The following is a 15,405-nucleotide window of genomic DNA, read 5'->3' on the forward strand; positions in this document are numbered from 1 at the left end:
TTAATGGAGTATGCATCTTCCCTACCCATCTATTCCCTAAATACTCTTTTTTTTTTTAAAAAAAGATTTTATTTACTCATGAGAGACACAGACTAATATAAGTATACTATCTTATGTTTAAGTCTTCTATCCATTTCTGGTTGGTTTTTGTGAGTGATGTATGATAGGAGTCCCAGTTCATTTTCCTGCCTGTGGTTATCCAGTTTTCCCAAAACCATTTGTTGAAGAGAGTATCCATTTGGTGTTCTTGGTTCTCCTTTTGAATATGAAGTCCTTGTATATGCAGGTATTTAATTATACACTCCATTCTGTTAATCTTTCTTTTTTTTCCTTTCCCTCTTTTTAATTTTTATTTTAATTCCAGTTTAGTTAACATACAGTGTTATATTAGTTTCAGGTGTATAGTGATTCAGCAATTCCATACATCACCCAGTGCTCTCCTTAATCCCTACCATTTCACCCGTGCCCCAACCCACCTCCTTTCTGGTAACCATCAGTTTGTTCTCAATAATTAAGTCTCTTTCTTGGCTTGTCTGTCTTTCTTTCCTTTGCTCATTTGTTTTATTTCTTAAGTTCCACATATGAGTAAAAACATATGGTATTTGTTTTTCTGATTGATTTACTTCACATTATATTATCTAGCGCCATCCATGTCATTGCAGACAGCAAGATTTAATTATTTTTTAATGGCTGGGTAATATCATATATATATATATATGTATTACATATATATATCATATCTTTCTCATCCATTCATCTCTATCAGTGGACACTTGGGCTGCTTCCATAATTTTGTGTTTCTATGTCAGTATCATACTGTTTTATAGCTTTGTAGTATAGTTTGAAATCAAGATGTGTGATGCGTCTGGCTCTGTTCTTTCTCACGACTGCTTTGGCTATTCAGGGTCATTTTGGTTCCATACAAAATTTAGGATTATTTTTTCTATCTCTGTGAAAGATGTCACTGGAATTTTGAAAGGGATTGCACTGAATCTGTACATGGCTCTGGGTAGTGTGGACATTTTAACAATATTAAACTTTCCAATCATGAACATGAGACATCTTTCTATTGGTATCTTTTTCAATTTCTTTCAACAAAGTCTTATAGTTTTTATTGTACAGATTAAATTTATTCCAAGGTATTTTCTTGTTTTCAGTGTTATCCTGAATGAGATAGCTTTCTTCTATTTCAGATGTTTCATTGTTAGTAAGTAGACATGCCACTGATTTCTGTAGGTTGATACTAGTTCTTTTTATTTTATTTAGATGCCTTTTATTTCTTTGTTTTGCCTAATTGCTCGAGCTAGGAGTTCTAGTACTATATTAAATAGGAGGGATGAAAATGGGCATCCTTTCTTTTTTCTTTATCTTAGAGAAAAAGCTTTCAGTTTTTCATTGTTGAGTGTAATGTTAGCTGCGATTTTCGTGCATGGCCTTTATTATGTTGAGGTATGTTTCCTCTATACCCAGTCTTTTTAGTGTTTTTCTCAAGAAAGGACATTGTACTTTGTCAGATGCTTTTTCTGCATGTACTGAGACGATCATGTGATTTTTATTTATCTCTTACTTAATGTGATGTGTTGTATTTATTGGTATGTGGACCTGGAAACATCCTTTCATCCCAGTCATAAATTCCTGTTGGTCATGGTAACCATCAGTTACCTTTTTAATGCATTCTTGAGTTCCTTTTTAATGTATTCTTGAGTTCAGTTTATTAATACTTGGTTGAGAATTTTTGAATCTATATTCATTGGGGATATTGATCTACAGTTCTCTTTTCTTGTAATGTCCTTATTTGACTTTGGCATCAGGCTAATGCTGGCCTTATAGATTGAGTTTGGAAGTGTTCGCTTTTCAGATTTTTGGAAGATTTTGAGAAGGATCGCATTAGTTCTTTAAGTGTTTGATAGAATTTACCAGTGAAGTTGTCAGGGCCTGGTGTTCTGTGTTGGAAGGTTTTTGATTATTGATTCAATTTTTTTAACTCATTATTGGTCTGTTCAGATTTTTTATTGCTTTCTGATATAGTTTTAGCCGGTTGTGTCTTTCTAGGAATTTATCCATTTCTTCTAGATCATCTAATGTGTTGGCATATTATTGTTCATAGTAGTCTCTTATGAACCTATGTGTTTCTGTATCAGTTGTAACATCTCCTTTATCAATATTGATTTAATCTATTTGAGCCCTCTTTTTAGTTTAGTTAGAAGTTTGTTGTTTTTGCTTAGGTTTATAAAAACCAGTTCTTAGTTTAATTTCTCATTCTATAGTTCTGTTTCTGGTTTGATTCATTTATTTCCAAAAAGAAAATATAAAGATGCTCCTCAACATTTGCCTTAGCAATAACTTTTTGGATATGACACCAAAAACAAAAGCAATAAGCAAAAATCAGTGAGTGGGACCACAGAAAACTTAAAAGTTTCTGCACATCAAAAGAAAGAATCGACAAAATGAAAAGCAACCTACAGAATGGGAGAAATTATTTGCAAAGTATACATTGGAAAAGGGTTTAATATTGAAAATATATAAAGAATGAATACTATTCAATAGCAAAACAAACAAAGAAATCCCTCAAATGATCCAATTAAAAATGGGCAGAGGCACTATATAGAAATTCTTCGGGATCCCTGGGTGGCGCAGCGGTTAGCGCCTGCCTTTGGCCCAGGGCGTGATCCTGGAGACCCGGGATCGAATCCCACATCGGGCTCCCGGTGCATGGAGCCTGCTTCTCCCTCTGCCTGTGTCTCTGCCTCTCTCTCTCTCTCTCTCTCTCTCTCTGTGACTATCATAAATAAATAAAAATTAAAAAAAAAAAAAAAAAGGAATCGGGATCCCTGGGTGGCGCAGCGGTTTGGCGCCTGCCTTTGGCCCAGGGCGCGATCCTGGAGACCCGGGATCGAATCCCACGTCGGGCTCCCGGTGCATGGAGCCTGCTTCTCCCTCTGCCTATGTCTCTGCCTCTCTCTCTCTCTCTCTGTATGACTATCATAAATAAATTATTAAAAAAAAAAAAAGAAATTCTTCAAAAGAGGGCATCCAAATGGCTAGCAGGTACCTGAAAAGATGCTCAACATCACTACTTATCAGGAGAATGCAAATCAAAACCACAACATGTGGGGATCCCTGGGTGGCGCAGTGGTTTAGCGCCTGCCTTTGGCTCAGGGCGCAATCCTGGAGACCCAGGATCGAGTCCCACGTCGGGCTCCCGGTGCATGGAGCCTGCTTCTCCCTCTGCCTGTGTCTCTGCCAATCTCTCTCTCAGTGTGACTATCATAAATAAATACAAATTAAAAAAAAAAAAAACCACAACATGTCACTTCACATCTGTTAGAATGGCTATCAACAAGACGAGATAATAAGAATTGGTGAGGATGTGGAGAAAGGGAACCCTTGTACACCATTGATGGGAATATAAATTTGTTCAGCTACTATGGAAAACAATATGGAAGTTCCTCAAAAAATTAAAAACATAACTATCATATGACTGAACAATACCACTTTGGGGTACTCACCCAAAGGTAATGAAAATAGTGTATTGGTGAGATGGACACATTCCCATGTTTATTACATTATTCACAATAGCCAAGGTATGGAAACAACCCAAGTGCCCTTCAACAATGAATGGATAAAGAAAATGTGATACACACAGGTATACACATACACACATACAAATATTATTCAGCCACGAGAAAGGAAATCCTGCCATTTGCAACAATAGGGATAGACCTTGAAGATTTTACACTAAATGAGATAAATCCAACAGAGAAAGACAAAAACAAAAAACAAAATAATAAGAACAGAGAGTGAAATGGTGGTTACCACGGGTTAGGGGCTGGAGGAATAGGAGATCTATTGTTTAAGAATAAAAGCTTGTAATTAGTAGATAAATAAGTCTTGGAGATGTAGTGCACAGTAGAGTGATAACAATATGGTATTATAAATGTTTAACTTTTTAAGAGATGAAATCTAAATTATTCCCACCACAAAAAAGAAATCATTATTATATAATATGATAGAAGTGCTAGCAATGCTACAATGGCAACTATACCACAATATATGAATATACCAAGTCAACATGTTATGTATGCTAAACTTACATAATGATATAACAACTATACTTCAATTGACAAAAGAAGAAGATTGAACTCATAGTTAAAAACATTCCAAACGAGGGATCCCTGGGTGGCGCAGCGGTTTGGCACCTGCCTTTGGCCCAGGGCACGATCCTGGAGACCCAGGATCGAATCCCAAGTTGGGCTCCCGGTGCGTGGAGCCTGATTCTCCCTCTACTATGTCTCTGCCTCTCTCTCTCTCTCTCTCTCTCTCTGTGTGTGTGTGACTATCATAAATAAAAAAATAAAATTTTAAAAAAAAAACATTCCAAAAAATAAAATTCTAGCTGAGATGGTTTTATGGTTGTAATCCACCAAATACTCAAAAGGATACATAATGTCAATTCTGCACAATCTCTACCGAAAAAACAGATGGGGGGAAATGTTCCAACTCATTTTATGAGGCTAGCATTACTCTGATACCAAAATCAGACTAAGGCAGTAACAAAAAAAATACAGACCAATATTCTTTATTCATATAGGCACAAATTTATCCAGACCAGTATTCTTTAATATAGGCACAAATTTGCTCAACAAAAAGTTAGCAATCAAAGCCAGCAATAAAGACTGCATCACAAGCAAATTGGTTTTTATCTGAGTAATGCAACAGTGGTTTAATATATGGAAACTAATTAATATACCATAGTAATAAACTAAAAATAAAAATATATGATATCAATTAATGTAGAAAAAACATTTGGCAAAATTTAATGTCTATTCATGATGGAAACACCTAGCAATCTAGGAATAGAAATGACTTTTCTTACATTAAGAGAAGACCTATCACTCATGGTAAAAGACTGAATGCCTCCTGTACCAGATCAGGAACAATACAATGATGTCCACTTTCATCACTCCTATTCAATGTCATACTGGAAGTCATATCCAGTGAAATAAGAAAAAGGAAAAAAAAAGGCATCAAAATGGAAATGAAGAATTAAAACTGTCTCTATAGACATGATTAGAACATTCCAAGCAGTCTACCAAAAAACTCCTAAAACTAATAAGTGACTTTATTAAGACTGAATACAAGGTCAACCCATAAACATCAACCTTATTTGTATACTCTAGCAAATGAAAACTACAATTGATAATTCTCCCAAACAAAACACTGACGCCTATATTTAAAAATACAAGTGTAGGGGGAGGGCAGGGTGGTTCAGTAGGTTGAGTGTCTGACTTCAGCTCAGGTCATGATGTAGTATCCTGGGATCCAGCCCTGCAATAGGCTCTGGGCTCAGTGGGGAGTCTGCCTGGGATTCTCTCTCTCTCTTCCTCAGTCCATCCCTGCACTTGTATGCTTGCAGCACTCTCACTCTCAAGAAAATATATCTTTAAAAAAAAAAAAAAGTGCAGAATCCATATGCTGAAAACTATAAAACTGAAGAAAGAAATTTAAAAAGCCAAGATTAATTCATGTTGATAGATTGGAAGACAAAATATAGTTTATGAATAAGTTACCTTCATGTTGATGTATAGATTCAATGTAATTTAATCAAAATTCCAGCAGTATTTTTGTATAATAAACAACCTGATTCTTTAAGATTTTATTTATTCTTGAGAGACGAGAGAGAGAGAGGCAGAGATGTAGACAGAGAGAAAGCAGGCTCCTCACAGGGTTCATGATGCAGGATTCGGTCCCCAGACCGGGATCACACCCTGAGCGGAAGGCAGATAGATGCTCAACCACTGAGCCACCCTGGAGTCCCTAAACAACCTGATTCTAAATTCATATGGAAATGCAAAAAAAAAAAAAACAAAAACAAAAAACAGAATAGCTAAAGCAAATGTGAAGAATAAAGTTGTGTGACTCACAATATTGATTTTTTTAAAAGATTTTATTTATTCATTCATGAGAGACAGAGAGAGAGAGAGAGAGAGGCAGAGACAGGCAGAGGGAGAAGCAGGCTCCACGCACGGAGCCCAATGCGGGACTGGATCCAGAGACTCCAGGATCACGCCCCAGGCCAAAGGCAGGCACCAAACTGCTGAGCCACCCTGGGATCCCCACAATATTGATTTTAAGACTTATTGTAAACCTACTTTATTTTTTTTTATTTTAAAGATTTTATTTATTCATGAGAGACACAGACTTGGGCCCAAGAGAGACTTGGGCAGAGGGAGTGTTGTATTGGTGTAAAAATAAACAGAACAGATTAGAATACAGAAGTGTACATATATAGTCAAATGATTTTTGACAAAGATGCAAAAGCAATTCAATATAGAAAAAAAAAGAAAAAATAGTCTTTTCAACAGATGGTGCTAGAAAAATTGGACATATGCAAAATAAATGAACAAACAACAAACCCTTATCATAAAAAAAAAAACTTATCATAAACCTCATAGAAGAATTAACTCAAGGACATCGGGGTGGCTCAGTGGTTGAGCGTCTGCCTTTGGTTCAGGTTGTAATCTGGGATCCAGGGATCGGTCCCACATCAGGCTCCCATGGGGAGCCTGCTTCTCCCTCTGCCTGTGTCTCTGCCTCTGTGTCTCTCATGAATAAAATCTTTTTAAAAAAAGAGAAAATTAACTCAAAATGGATCATAGATCTAAATATAAAATGTAAAACTATAGGGCCGCCTGGGTGGCTCAGTGGTTGAGCGTCTGCCTTCGGCTTGGGGCGTGATCCCAGAGTCCTGGGATTGAGTCCCACATTGGGCTCTTTGCATGGAGCCTGCTCCCCTCTCTGCCTGTGTCTCTGCCAATCTCTCTCTGTCATGAGTAAATAAATAAATATTTTTAAATGTAAAACTAAAACTTTTAGAAGAAAACAAAAGAGCGTCCTGACTTTGTACTCAGGTAATTATTTGCAAAACTATCTGAATAATTAAAATGGTTAAGTTTTACTGTTTACTAAATAAAGTTGATTTTTTACAAAGCATACACAGAATGTGGCTGGGAAAAAAAAATTCAAAAGAGCAGTGGGTCTCTCAACCTTCCCAGAAAGATGACTGTTATAATTTTCACTCTGTCAGAATATTATCTAGAGAAACCTAAATCACAAAGAAAAATCACTTGGAGAGAAGAGGCTAAGCAGATAGCAGATAGATGAAAACACAGATTAAAGGGGACCCAGCAATTGCACTGTTGGGGATTTACCCCAAAGATTCAGATGCAACGAAACGTCGGGACACCTGCACCCCGATGTTTCTATCAGCAATGTCCACAATAGCCAAACTGTGGAAGGAGCCTCGGTGTCCATCGAAAGATGAATGGATAAAGAAGATGTGGTTTATGTATACAATGGAATATTACTCAGCGATTAGAAACGACAAATACCCACCATTTGCTTCAACGTGGATGGAACTGGAGGGTATTATGCTGAGTGAAATAAGTCAATCGGAGAAGGACAAGCAGTGTATGTTCTCATTCATTTGGGGAATATAAATAATAGTGAAAGGGAATATAAAGGAAGGGAGAAGAAATGTTGGGAAATATCAGGAAGGGAGACAGAACATAAAGACTCCTAACTCGGGGAAACGAACTAGGGGTGGTGGAAGGGGGGAGGAGGGCGGGTGTTGGAGGGGAATGGGTGACGGGCACTGAGGTGGACACTTGACGGGATGAGCACTGGGTGTTTTTCTGTATGTTGGTAAATTGAACACCAATAAAAATTAATTAAAAAAAAAAAATAAAATAAAGGGCACGTGGGTGGCTCGGCCATTTAAGTGTCTGTCTTCACCTCAGGCCATGATCTTGGGTCCTGAAATTGAGCCCTGCATCAGGCTCCCTGCTGAGCAGGGAGACTGCTTCTCCTCCCACCCTCCTCAAATAAAATAAATAAAATCTTAAAAAACCACCACCACAACAAAACAGGCTAAGTTACCTTCCCAGTCCCTTTCAACCCATGGGCTCAGATATTATTATCAATTTTTTAGGTCATATTAAATTAGAAAGAACAGTCAAGGATCACAAAATAATTCAGGAACACCTCAAACACAAAAACTAGATCTACCGGGATCCCTGGGTGGCGCGGCAGTTCGGTGCCTGCCTTTGGCCCAGGGCGCGATCCTGGAGACCCGGGATCAAATCCCACATCGGGCTCCCGGTGCATGGAGCCTGCTTCTCCCTCTGCCTGTGTCTCTGCCTCTCTCTCTCTCTCTCTCTCTCTTTGACTATCATAAAAAAAAAAAAAAAAAAAAAAAAAAAAAAAAAAAAAAAACCTAGATCTACCACTCCAGTACCAAAAGAAAATTTCCAAACAAATAAGCAGTATCACTGAAAGCCAATAGCAAATACTTCAGTAATGAAGCAATGAAAATAATCAGGTTTTACATGCAAATATGTTTCAGAAATCATCAATTTAAAAGGTTTTTCGGTAGGGGGGATGGGTTTTAAGGAGGGCACTTGTGATGAGTGATGGGTGTTGTATTTAGGTGATGAATCACTAAATTCTACACCTGAAACTAAGATTACACTATACATTAACTGGAATTTAAATAAAAACTTGAAAAACAAAAATAAATAAATACAATCATAGAGTTAGAAAAGTAGGTGAAAGGAATCTATTCAATTCCCCTCCCACACTTATAGACAAAACTCACAGGTGCCTGCATTTGGCCATAACTCTTTGTTTTTCTAGGTCATGGCGCTCTATATTCTCAGAGAATAGACTACAACTACAGAACATATTCTCTTCTAGCCTGACCACAACCCATATCCCAGATGAGCTCTAGACAGAGCCACTCAAAAACCTGCCACCTCCTCTACCTGGAAGAGAGTCCACCCCCTCCCCATGCCTACCCCCATAGGCACAGCTGCATAGATATATAGATGGCCAATAAGTACACAAAAAGATGCTCAACATCATTAGTCATTAAAAAATACAAACCGAAACAATGAGACACCCTTCACACTCATTACGATGGCTATTATTAAAAGAAAAAAAAAAAACCAGAATATAACAAGTGTTGGTGAGGATATGGAGAAATTGGAATCCCTGTGCATTGCTGAAGGGAATGTAAAATGGTACAGCCACTGAGAACTGTATGGCAATTCCTCCAAAGATTAAAACTTAATTACCATATGGTCTGGTTTTTCCATTTCTAGGTATACACACAAAAGAACTGAAAGCGAGGTTTCTAAGACATAGCTGTACAGCCATGTTCACAGCAGCCTTATTCACAACAGGCAAATGATGGGAACAACACAGCAGCATTATTCACAACAGGCAAAGGATGGAAACAACTCAAATGTCCTTCAACAGATAAATGAATAAAAACAAAATGTGGTATAAATATACAGTGAAATATTATTCAGCCCTCAAAATGAATTAAATCTGATACAGAGTATAAGGATGAACATTAAAATATTATATGCCGAGTCAGATAATCCAGACACAAAAAAATATTGTGTACTTTCACTTACATGAGCAGTACTTAAAACAGTCAAATTCATAGACAATAGCATAAGGGTTACAGAGGAGGGACACCTGGGTGGCTCAGTGGTTGAGCATCTGCCTCCCCGCCCAAGTCAAGATCCTGGGTCCTGGGATTGAGTACCGCATCAGGCTCCCTACAGGAGCCCGCTTCTCCCTCTGCCTGTCTCTGTCTTTGTGTCTCTCATGAATAAACAAATTTTTAAAAAAGGATTTCTATTTCTTTAAAAAATAAAGGATTACAAGGGATGGGGTGGCTCACTATTGTTTAATGGGTTCAGAGTTTAAGTTTAGGGTGATTAAAAATCTCTAGAAATGGATAGGTTGCACAATAACGTGAATGTACTCATGCCACTGAACTATACATTTAAAAATGGTTAAAATGGTAAGTTTTATCTAATGTATAATTTACCACAATAAAAAAAAAGATAGGCCTAGAATGGAAGCAAATTTGTCGCTCATGAGTCAGTATATGTTGAAACAATGGTAAGGACGTGGTTGCTAAAAAAAAAAAAAAAAAAAAAAAAAAGTGCAGATTAAGGGAAGATGGTCAATGACAGAATCCTAACTTTAAAAAGACAGTGGAAAAACAATTTATGAATGTTTTTGTTGCTGTTATTATTTGTTTTTGTGATCAGAAGATTAGAATTAGAAAAATGAAAGAGTGATCTCAAGCCAAGGAAACTGTGCAGAATCCAGTTGTGATAGGTTTCTGAAAAGAAATGTAAAGAACACAACTCTTCCTTTAAAAAAAAAAAAAAAAAAGATTTTACTTATTTATTCATGAGAGACACAGAGAGAGAGGCAGAAACAGAGGCAGAGGGAGAAGCAGGCTCCATGCAGGGAGCCCAATGTGGGAATCGATCCTAGGATTGCAGGATCACGCCCCGAGCTGAAGGCAGACGCTCAACCGCTGCCTTCACCCAGGAGCCACCCAGGAGCCCACAACTCTTCCTTCTCATGTAAAGATAACAATGAATAAAAACATAATACAATATTTATACATAATAAAGAGTATGTCCCAAAAGAGTATATGGTGAAAAGTTACTCCCTTCTTTGTCCTTATCCATCTTCTTGCCCTCAAAGGCTGCCAAAGAAATAACTTTTATTAGTTTCTTTTGCAAATTTGTTCTTTATGCAAACACAAAAACTTATTCTTATCCATTCCCCCCTATCTTATACAAAAAGTAGATTAGTACAACATAAGGTTCTTCATCTTGTTTTTGTTTTTATTTAATATATTTTGGAGACTTTTTGTACCAGGCCATAGTGTTCTCAGTTTTTTCTCCCATTACATAATGTTGCACTATGTCCAATGGTTTATTTATGGCTACTTTTTGCTATTGTGAAGACTGCTATATGAATAATCTTGGATACACATCATCATAACTGTAGGATAAAATCCTAGAGGTAGGATTGCTCAGCGAAATAAATGCAATTGGAATTTTGAAATATGTTGCCAAATTGCCTTCCAAAAAGTCTGTACCAATCTGCAATCCCTCTAGCAATATAGTTTTTCAAATTGGGGGAAATTTCTGCCATTCTACTCCATAAGAATCAGTATCTCTATATAGTTTTAACGGAATTTATTTGATTATGAAGTTGAGCATATTTCCACACATTTGAGAACATGTAGACTTTGTTCTGTGTATTATTTGCTAATCTCTTTCTTTATTCTTACCAGGTTATTAGTCCTTTAATCAATTTTTTTGGTGCTCCTTATATATTAGGGAGGTTAGCCATTTGTAACATAAAATGCAAATGTTTCCAGTTTGTCACTTCAACTCTTTTTTTAATTCATGTAGAAGGGATAATCAATCTCTTATGTTTTGATTTTTCAGATTTTGAAGTTAGAAAGACCTTCCCCCCTCCATGGTTATAAAGTAATTCACTCAAGTTTGCAGTCTTTGTAACTTAAATTTTTTCAGTTTTAAATTTTGACCTCTTTGGAGTTAATTCTGGATTCAGTACATGGTGTAATCCACTTTTTTTCCCTAGAAAACCTATCAAGTTGTCCTATTACCTTTATTGAAAAAGTCCACCTTTTCCCCAGCTGATCTGATATGTTCCATTCACATGCCCCATTCTTGTTTTTATTCTATTTTTGGATTCTCTATTCTGATCCACTGGTCTGTTCAGTCAGATGACAATCCCATATTATTTAAAATTTTGAAGTTTTAGACTATGTTGTAAGATTAGTCCCATGTACCCCACATGGCTTTTTTCTTCCAATTTATTCTTGCCTTTGTTTTTCCATTTGAACTTTACTTTTTAAAAAATATTTAAGTAATCTCTACACCCAATGTTGGGCTTGAACTCATGACCCTGAGATTGAGTTCTGAGATGTTCTGACTGAGCGACCCAGGTACCTCTCCATTTGAATTTTAAAATAACCCCTACCTATCTAGAGAAAGATATTATCTTCAACAGGATGTTAAATTCATAAATTAATTTAAATAACATGTTTAGAATGAAGAATTTCTTTCTTTTTTTCTTTTTTTTTAGAATGAAGGATTTCTATCCAAGAATATGGTAAGGCTTTTCATTTAAGTTTTTGTGTACCCTCACAGGGTTTTAAACTTTTTCTTAAATAGGTTTTATTTATTTCTTGCCAAGATTATCCTGAAGAATTTTATCCTATTCCAAGATTTTGTTTGTATATATAAAATTTACTTACACAAATTTTTAGACATGACTCTCTTACTTTCTCCTTTTATTTAAAATTATGCTGGGCACCTGGCTGGTTCAGTTAGTGGAATATAAGACTCTTGATCCCTGGGTTCTGAGTTCTGGCCCCACCATGGGTGTAGATTACTTAAAAAACAAAATCTTTAAAACAGTAAAATATAATAAAATTATGTTAAAAGCAACTGTAGTAAATTACTTGGAGAATGCATCTTTGCAATTAGGAGCAATCTATTTTTACACCCAACAAAATCCACCTGGCCTAGGGGTAACCAGAGGGGATTAATAAATTAGTTAATCTGAGTAGGCTCCTTGAGACACTAAATTTACAATTCTTGATCTCTCTAAGCCCAGTTTTTCCTTCAGAAAATAACACTAATTCACTTCTCTGCTATTTACAGTAGTCGACACTACCCTTCACACTCTATTTCTTGGTCTAGGATCTCACAAGTCAGCTCCCCTAGACCTACACCCCTTCCCCAGGACATTAAAAGAACACGAGACTGAACTGCTTTGTCTCCAGGATCTGTATTCTAAGCAAGAGCCAGCACCCAACTAAAAAAAAGATCAAAAAAAAAAAAAAAAAAAAAGACTTCCTTTCAAACAGACTTTCTCTTTTAAGAAAACAATGCAGGGCACCTGGGTGGCCTCAGTTGGTTGGTTAAGCGTTTGCTCTAATCGTGATTCTGGGCCGTGAGATCTAGTCCCCCAGAGGGCTTCCTGCTCTTCGGGAAACTTGCTTCTCCCTCTGCTTCTACTTAACCTGTCTTATGAATAAATAAAATCTTTTTTTAAAATTTTAAGAAAACAATGCTATTTTTATTTCAATTCCATAAAAATGCTAGTTTTTACACACAAGTCAAGCTTTAACTCACTTGTCAGCTCAATTATGCAAATTTTCTCCCATCATTTTTTTTTTTTAATGTTCCAGGAAAATCTATCCTTGTTTTACCATTGTGGCTCAGCGATTACTCTCCAAAACACAATCCCAGTCATTCATACAGTGACTATCAATTATCAATTACACACCCACACACAAAATTCCTGAGTCCCACTTCTCCCTCTCTCCACGACTCTCGACTTCCTAAATCACACACAACACCAGGAATCTCTTTAGGTGCTTCCTGCGAAGGCTGTCTCACTGCCCCATCATTCTCCTGAGGCCCTGACTTTCATACAGGAATCAGTAGCACAGAAAAATAAGAGCCCCCTTCGCAACATCAGAAACCCCTCCTTTTTGGCCTTTTCAACCCCGTTTCCTCGTAGCAATTCCCCAATCCCGTTGCAAGGTTCTAATCTCCTCCCTTTCGGCCACCCTAGCTTTGAGTCTCAGAAGCTCAGGTTCCACAACTCCTCCGCATTGACGAACCCCAAACTAAATTCACGCCCCAACAAAGGACGAAGGGGCGACCCAAGAAGCCTGCGCACTCCTTGGGCTCAGTAACACTCCCAGCAGTCTCTGGGGGTATAGCCACGCACAAGCTGTTAAGAATCAAGACGAATTTCCAACGGTCCATCCACCGCTTTCCCTGCTCCAAACTACATTTCCCAGAAGGCTCAATGGTGCGAGTTATCTTACCTAGACCAAACTAGCCCTCCTCTTCCTGAGCCTGAGCAACTCCTGGGGATAGTAGGGTGGGTCCGAGAAGGATCCCCATTTCACACACGTCGGAGTGGTCTTCTTTGGAAGCCATTGCCTAAGACTGCGCCAGGCTCTGCATGGCCTCCGGTGCCCGGCTCCATGAAGGGGAGCAATCCTTTAAGCCAGGCCGCAGCTAAACCCTGAGAGAAATCCGGGCGATCGGGAGCCATCTTGCTCGCCGCAGGTAAGTTTCTGACTACATTTCCCAGAGGACTCCTCGGCATCATTGTGATTCTCGCGTGAATTCGGCCTTAAAGTCACGCGCTGGCGGGACCCTCAGGTCTACACCGGCAACTGTTGCAACGCTGTGGAGAGTACTGCTGTTTTGGGAGCTTGGAAGGCCTGAGGTGAGGGTCCCCAGGAGAGGGCGGAGCCGGAGGCTCGGCTTTATACCACGGAGGAGGTTAGATTGAAATTGTAGGATTTTGTCTGGTGGTGTGTTGTGACTAGCTGTTCCTGTGGTGTGTGCTTCCAGTGATTACTCGTGTGTAGCACAGTCTGGGAGCCCGTGACTGTGCTGGTGTGATTGGGTGCGACCCGGTGATGTGTGTATGTGTGTGTGTGTGAGACTGGGACCACGTGCGGCATTGTGTGTGAGGGTGTGCGGAGCTTGTGACTCGGTGGATGTGATAAGGGTAAGGGTGGTGTGTGGTTGTGCGACATTGTGGACCGTGTGCTGAGAGTACAGGGCGGGGGAAGTACCTGTGAATACTATATGGTTTTATCTGTGGTTAATGTGATTGTGACTGTGCGACCATCTGCAGGCGTGTGGTGCTTGTGGCAGTGCGGTTGTGACTGTCTTCTTGGTAAATGTGTGGTTTTGCTTATGTGACCATTTGAGTTCCTGGATGTGTGGCCCTGTTGCTTTGGTTGTCGGTCACCTCTAGCTGTGTGCCCCCGTGGTGGTCGTGTGATTATGTTTGGGTGACTGGATAAATGTATGAGGTTTTTTCACTTACATTGTCTATCATTTACACTGTAGTTTAACGTCATTTTAAAACTTTTGCAAATGCTATCATATTGTCTTTTTTCTTTTGTTTATTTGTGCAATTATGTTTTTGAGAATTGTCATATTAAATATAGTAATGGTTCATTTGTTTTCTTTGCTATATTATATTCGGTCCTTTGAAGTATCCCACTGTTCTTAATCCCTTCAATTAGTGATGGGCATTTGAGTTATTTCTAGTTTCTGACTTTATAAACAGTGCTGCCACAGCATTCTTTTACAGAGGATACATGTGCATGAACTTATCTACCTGACAGTGGAATTTCTGGGTCATATGATATCTTGCACTTTACTAAATAGTACCAAAATAATGACCTAAGCGGGTGTACAAATTTATGCTTGCACAGCAATGTTTGAGACATCTCATTGCTCCATGTCCCTATGAAAACATGATTCTGATAGTTTTTTAAAACATTTTTATGAGATACAGCATATATAAAGTGCACAAATCTGAAGTGTACAGGTGTATCACGATTTCCTAAATCAACATAAAGAACTTTGCCAGCACCCCAGAAGGCTCCCTCATGCCCCTTCCCAGTTATTTCTCCCACAATCATTGTTCAGAAGTCTATCACCATTAGTT

General features: G+C 38.2%; 1 protein-coding gene across 5 annotated transcripts in view; it reads left to right on the forward strand.

Annotated features, from left to right (window-relative positions):
- The first annotated feature begins 14,050 nt into the window (after positions 1 to 14,050).
- The window catches only part of LOC112928495 (uncharacterized), a 125,034-nt gene continuing 123,679 nt past the window's right edge, over positions 14,051 to 15,405 (forward strand). For 3 of the 5 annotated variants that reach the window (XM_026010268.2, XM_026010269.2, XM_072754000.1), the window contains exon 1: positions 14,082 to 14,163. The gene's annotated coding sequence lies outside the window, so the exon portion shown is untranslated. Of the gene's footprint in view, positions 14,220 to 15,405 lie in introns of all 5 variants that reach the window. The other 2 variants (XM_072754071.1, XM_072753948.1) reach the window with 2 other exon arrangements.

The sequence above is a fragment of the Vulpes vulpes genome, chromosome 1 (genome assembly GCF_048418805.1).
Source record: "Vulpes vulpes isolate BD-2025 chromosome 1, VulVul3, whole genome shotgun sequence".
Lineage (NCBI taxonomy): Eukaryota > Metazoa > Chordata > Mammalia > Carnivora > Canidae > Vulpes > Vulpes vulpes.